The 5650-nt window shown below is 49.6% G+C and overlaps 1 long non-coding RNA gene across 1 annotated transcript; it reads left to right on the top strand.

Annotated features, from left to right (window-relative positions):
• The first annotated feature begins 774 nt into the window (after window positions 1-774).
• LOC308673853 lies at window positions 775-5331 on the top strand. Its single transcript, XR_014027756.1, has 3 exons — window positions 775-1041; window positions 4109-4192; window positions 4988-5331. It is a non-coding gene; the product is annotated as an uncharacterized lncRNA (long non-coding RNA).
• Window positions 5332-5650: the final 319 nt, after the last annotated feature.

Here is a 5650-nt window from a genome sequence, read left to right as displayed (position 1 = left end):
CCCATGAGGTCAATCCTAGCTTCCTCTTGCTTCAGTGAGGTAAGAGGGTCTCAATGTACTTGTGAGGGTCCAAAGCACCTGTGATACTGCCCAGACACTTTCTTCCCCACAGAACAGGTGGTGGTGGGAAAGGCAGCCTGGATCCAGGCCTTCCCCCAGGACCAGAGCCGGGAGCCAAGAGCGAAGGCTGCAAGCAGTGCGTGCAAACCAAACCCAAAGCCATCCTGGGTGAGCTGAAAGAATCTTCCCATCTTCCAGTTCCAAGTTCCCTCTGGTGTTTACATGACAAAAAAGAGCATGTTCATTATTGTCACCCAACCTAGTGTGGCTGTAAGGTCTGACCCAGGACATTACTTTTTTTCTTCCTTCAGTTCTAGGATGGTGGCTACACCCAAGGAGTCTCGCGCCCACAATTTTGCACCAGGGATGTCCACCTGGTTTCGTCTTACTGTGTCTCTCCCACAGACCTTTGTCTTTCAGGAAGATCAAATATAAAACTGATAGCAAAGCACTTGCTCTAAGAAGTCACAGGTGACCATTAATTATGCTGGGCATAAACTTCTTCAGCACTGAAGGGAGATGCTTCCTGAAAGGTTTATTAATCTCCCTAAGGCCCCTTGACACGGCACATTCCTTTGCTCTGCACGTGTCTGTGGCACATGCAGGGTGGAGACTGATGGGACTCTGGCTGGCATCTTTGCAGCTCAGGAAGCAACAGCCAGGAAGGTGAGGCTGGCTGGGCTTCGAAAGGTGGACAGTCAATACAGACGCTTTCCCAGGGCTAGATGAGTATCTGGTGCTTCACAAGCACAGCTATTCTCCAAAAATGCTCCAGAAAGATTCTAAACGTGAAAAATCCAGTCAGTGACAGTGGTGGGTCTAAAGAAATTTCTGCACTCACTACCAAAATGCTTGCGCCTCGCCAACAAGCCAATAAGCCCATAAGAACCGTGCAGCCAGGAGGAGGCAGCTGACCTCCTGCCCCACTGCCACATCCAGTGTTGGGCGAAACACGAAGCTCCTCCTTTCTTGGTGGGTGAGGTAAGGACAGTCTCTTGGCTTCAGGAGAAAGGTGGGGGGGCGAGGCAGAGTGTCCCCCTCCCCTGGGAAACCGCCAGGGGAGCAATGGAACAAGAAGGTTCTCTACCCCACCCCACCCCCACCTTTTATGGAAAGGTGAGCCAAGAAAGTCCTCCATTAATCAGTTCTGCTGTCACTGAGCAGAAGGACCCAGAGACCCAAGAGCCACCAGTGGCTTAAATTAAATGTTATGCTTATGTTAAGCATAACTGAACAAAACCCTCTGCTTAAAGGTCTGTGCGCAGCTCCATGATCCAATAGTTTTAATTCAAAGTTTGCAGATCAGTAAGTGCTATATCGTTGTTCAACCTTATGGTGAATAGATAAATAAATAAACCTTTATTGTCAAAGTACAACATGTGTACATTGAGATTAGCTGAGCCTCCCCCTGTGCTCTCTCCCCCCAACACACAGTGACAACAACCCTCCATCCCACCACACTATGTGAACTTATATGATGCTTATATGACTCTGGAGCAGTCCTAAAATTAAGCCAGAAGCTGGTGTGCCACTTCTGTGCCACATAGCATCTCTCCCCCCGCCCTCCTGAGGACTCAGCTTGTGCTGCTGCCTGCTACAATTGAGGTTGCTTCATTGTGCGATCTGGAGTAGCCTGTTGTATCTGAAGGGAATTGAAATTCCGCCAGGTTGTAGCCACATCCACCCAGCTGCTTTGGCTCCCTTCGGGCCCCCAACTGGTGCCAAGTCAAGCTGCCTTAGGTTTTGCCAGCGCCCCCTGTCAGCGCCCCCTCAATGCACCCCTGAAAAGGGCCTGAGCAATGCTGCTGCCCACAGGCCTCGTTCGAAGGGCTGTGACTGTTTTTTTTTAATCCCATTTATATCCCGCCCTTCTCTGAAGACTCAGGGCGGCTTACAATCTAAGAAGCACAAACCAATGTGCTTAGCAATAGCCTTCATTCTATGTATATGCCTGCTTATTAGGGCTTTCGCCCCCCCCCCCCCAGCGGCATTATTACAAAGTCAGCTTAATTGACCCCAACAATCTGGGTCCTCATTTTACCTACCTCGGAAGGATGGAAGACTGAGTCAACCTTGAGCCTGGTGGGACTCGAACCTGCACTAATTGCAGGCAGCTGGTGTTACCTAAGGAGGCATTAGCCCACTGCTCCACCAAGGCTCCACCAAGACTGTGGCAGCAGCAGCACCCAAAAACCTTTGCCCAATGTACCAGGCATCGCCTTATTCTGGAATTCCAGCCACTGAGATTTTTTCCCTTTGTTGCTTCACTGTCATGGGGGTGGTGATGGGGCTTCAGACAGTCGCTCATGCCCTGGTCACCTCCTGGCCTGATGACTGCGATGAATGGGGCTGCCCTTGGAGACCATTGGGAACTACCGCTGGCCAAGAAGGCAGCAGTGCAGAGAGAGGAGGGCAGGCCTCGCTCGGTCAGCTGCTTCCTGAGTTGAACTGGTTGCCTGTGGGGTAACTGGTCGCTTCTGGGTCTGATTCGAGGTGCTCCCACTACTTGCATAGCCGTACCTAGCACACGGTCCAGTTACTTGGGGGACCACCTGTCTCTACCTCCCCAGCAAGTCCTTGCCAGATTCCTTCGATTAAGCCGTGTCATCTCTTGGGACTCCAGAAACGCTCTTTCTCTCTCACAGCCTCTTTCCTTCGTAACAAAGCCCCCTCCCCGAGATTTGAATGATCCCCCCTCTGCTGTTGCTTTGAAGGGCCCCGAAGGGCCCTGGCGAAGGAGAGTGTGGCCCCCTTTTCTTTCTTCTCCTCTGGCATTACTGTTTCTTTAGTGTACCTTCCTGCCACTGGCTTAGGCTGATTCATTTTGTTTGTGTGTGCATGCGTGCGTGCGTGCCTGCCTGCCTGCAGCCAGCAAAGAACCTTCAGGGGACGAAGGGTGCAGCCAGAACTCTTCTGGGTCCGTTGCTGGAATGAGAGAGCAGGTAACATGGAGGTCCAGGGTGGGGCTGGTGGAGGAACGGCCTGGGGTTCGACAATTAACCTTATAGCTTGCAATGGAGAGGGGGAACTAATGAGCTTCGGAAAGGATGGGGAGAGAGGCTGCCTAGGGAATCATCAGCTGCGTAACAGGCAGAGGAAAAAACTCACAAAGGGGCCTCCCTAACAAATCAGACGATAAAAGAGGCGATGGGAGTTCGTACTTTCAGACCTGTAAGATTCTGTTAATTTAGCTCCACAATAAAGCCGAATCGGCTCATCCTGTCATGTTTCCTGTCTGGCCTGCTGGGGAGGCTAACAGTAACTGGTGTATTCTGTACTTGCAGAACTTTTTGTAGTTATGCAAATGTTTTGTCAGAGAGCCCAAATGCCAGGAGAAGTATGTCTATTGGCAAAACATAACAGGTACACATATTGTGGGGCTACATTAACACAATACACTCTGAATATGTAAGTCTGAAGGAGGAGCGGCACCAGCTTCCTGGATTGGAATTGTTAGAATCCTAGAATAACAGAGTTGGAAGGGGCCTTAGAGGTCTTCTAGTCCAAACCCCTCTTTCAGCAGACTGGCCAGCTGATGTTATTGCACCTACAGACAAGACAACTGGCCATCATCATTGCCCCAGCAGAATTTTCATATAAAAACTCCCTCTACCCTTCAATTACTGTTAACCTTGTAAGCCGCCCTGAGTCTTCGGAGAAGGGCGGGATATAAATGGAATTAAAATAAATAAATAAATAAAAATAAATTTCAATGATGCCCTTCCAAGCTCTGTATGGAGCACGCCCAAAGGCCTCACCCAACAGCTCTGCACGAGAGTCGTCTGTCCTCTCCAATTGGCTCCAGCAACCCCCCCCAACCTCCAGTAATTGTATATGGGAAAACAGAATATGAGGTGGAAGAAATCCAGGACTCAGAGGTGAAGGAATTCTGTGCTTGCACCATTGGAGGGGCTACCCAGAACCCGAAGCCCTGTGGGAGAATGCAGATCCCTGATTTGGTTGGCCAATTTCACCTCTGCTTCCCTGAGAAACCAGTGGCTGCTTAAGATGGGCCTTCTGCTCCCGGGACCTTGTAACCCTGTTCCAGGAACTGCCCGCTGTCCGGCCGGCTGTTTCAGAAGCGAGGGAGGGGGATTCTCAGAGACCACGGCTTCTCTGCCTCCTGTGCCAGGTGAGGACTCAGATTTGGAAGAGGCTATGCGCGGGGGGGGGCAGCTTCAAGGAGCCCATGGAGCAGGGAGGGGGCCAAGTTGGAGAGGAGAATGATGAGTAGGAGACGAGCACACAGGCCTGAAGGCAGGTTAAACGCGTCCTTCGCTTGGAATTTTTGCACTCCCACAAGAGACTTAAATCCAGCCCTGGGTGAATTCCTTTTAGCTTTGACCATTAGCTGACCAGATTCTTTTGTATACAGTAGGTAGCACTAATAAACTCTTCAGTGCTTTGATCTCTGTCAGTGTTCCTCGTTCTCTGTGCCGGACAGTTGATGCAGTCTAGGACTGTGTTGGCTTTTTTGGCAGCTGCAGCAGACTGCTGGCTCATACCGGTACTTAAGCGGTTGCCCACTGGGACAGCTAGATCCCTCTCACATTTACTACTATTGAGCCAGGTACCACCTGTGCATTTGGTTTTTCTTGCCTATGTGTAAGTCCTCACTTTTTCCACCACTGAACTGCATGTTGTTGGATAGGGCCCTCTTTATACATTTGCTAATTTGCAATATTTATAGGCTTTCAGACTTGCTTAAAAGCCAGACTTTATGTGTTTACATTTGCCATATCGTGTTAGATGTTGCATAGAGGGGGACTATTTTTGCTTTAAAGCAGTTAATCTTCTATTGGGTAAGGGTGCTGTTAGTTTTGTCACTGCTGTGTATTTAAGTTTAAGTTCCTAATCAGATATTGTTGGGATTGTATCCTTCTCAATGCTGCAAGCCTGTCTCTCATTAAATCATGATATTTCTTAGTTATTTTTTTCTTAGATTTTCGTTGTGGATTCATTTCAAATTTAAATTCCAGAACTTTCTGCATTAGCACTACGCGTCCCTTGCCTTCCTCTCTCCAGCCAGTTGCTGCCGAGCGACTCAGAAGCTTCTTCCTGGGCCTTCGGCAAGAGTAACCGCCGTGCTGTGAATCGATCCCTCAACCTTTGCTGGGGAACTGCTATTGATTGCACGGCTGCAGCCCATCTCCCTTGGAGTCTCAAAAGCATCTGGACCTAGGACCCACGGATGGAGACTCGGACACGTGGGGAGTGGGCCCGAAGCTGCTCTTCACATCAAGTGTTCTGACATGGTGGACACAACATGAAAACAGGTGTAGAAAGGCTAAACTTTTCTCAGTTTTATTCTCAGCTTATTGAACTTGCTCTCCCCTCCTCCCCCTCCACTGCTGTTTTCTTGTGCTAATAAGTTTCTGGTTTTCTGTGTTGATTCTGCCAAGACAAGTCAGAGATCTACTCGACTGTCAGGATTCTGAATTTGGGACCAAGGCTGACTGGTTCAGTACATATCATTGGATCAGTTCCGGATTTCAAAGTTTACATTGACTATATGGCACATGTAAGACTAGCCACTAAGGGCCCCTCCATAGAGGCAGTTATCTAGCGCAGTGGCTCCCAACCTGTGTCA

This window comes from Vipera berus (assembly GCF_964194415.1).
Source record: "Vipera berus genome assembly, chromosome: 13".
NCBI classification, from domain to species: Eukaryota; Metazoa; Chordata; class Lepidosauria; order Squamata; family Viperidae; genus Vipera; species Vipera berus.
This window is presented reverse-complemented; position numbering and strand designations above follow the sequence as displayed.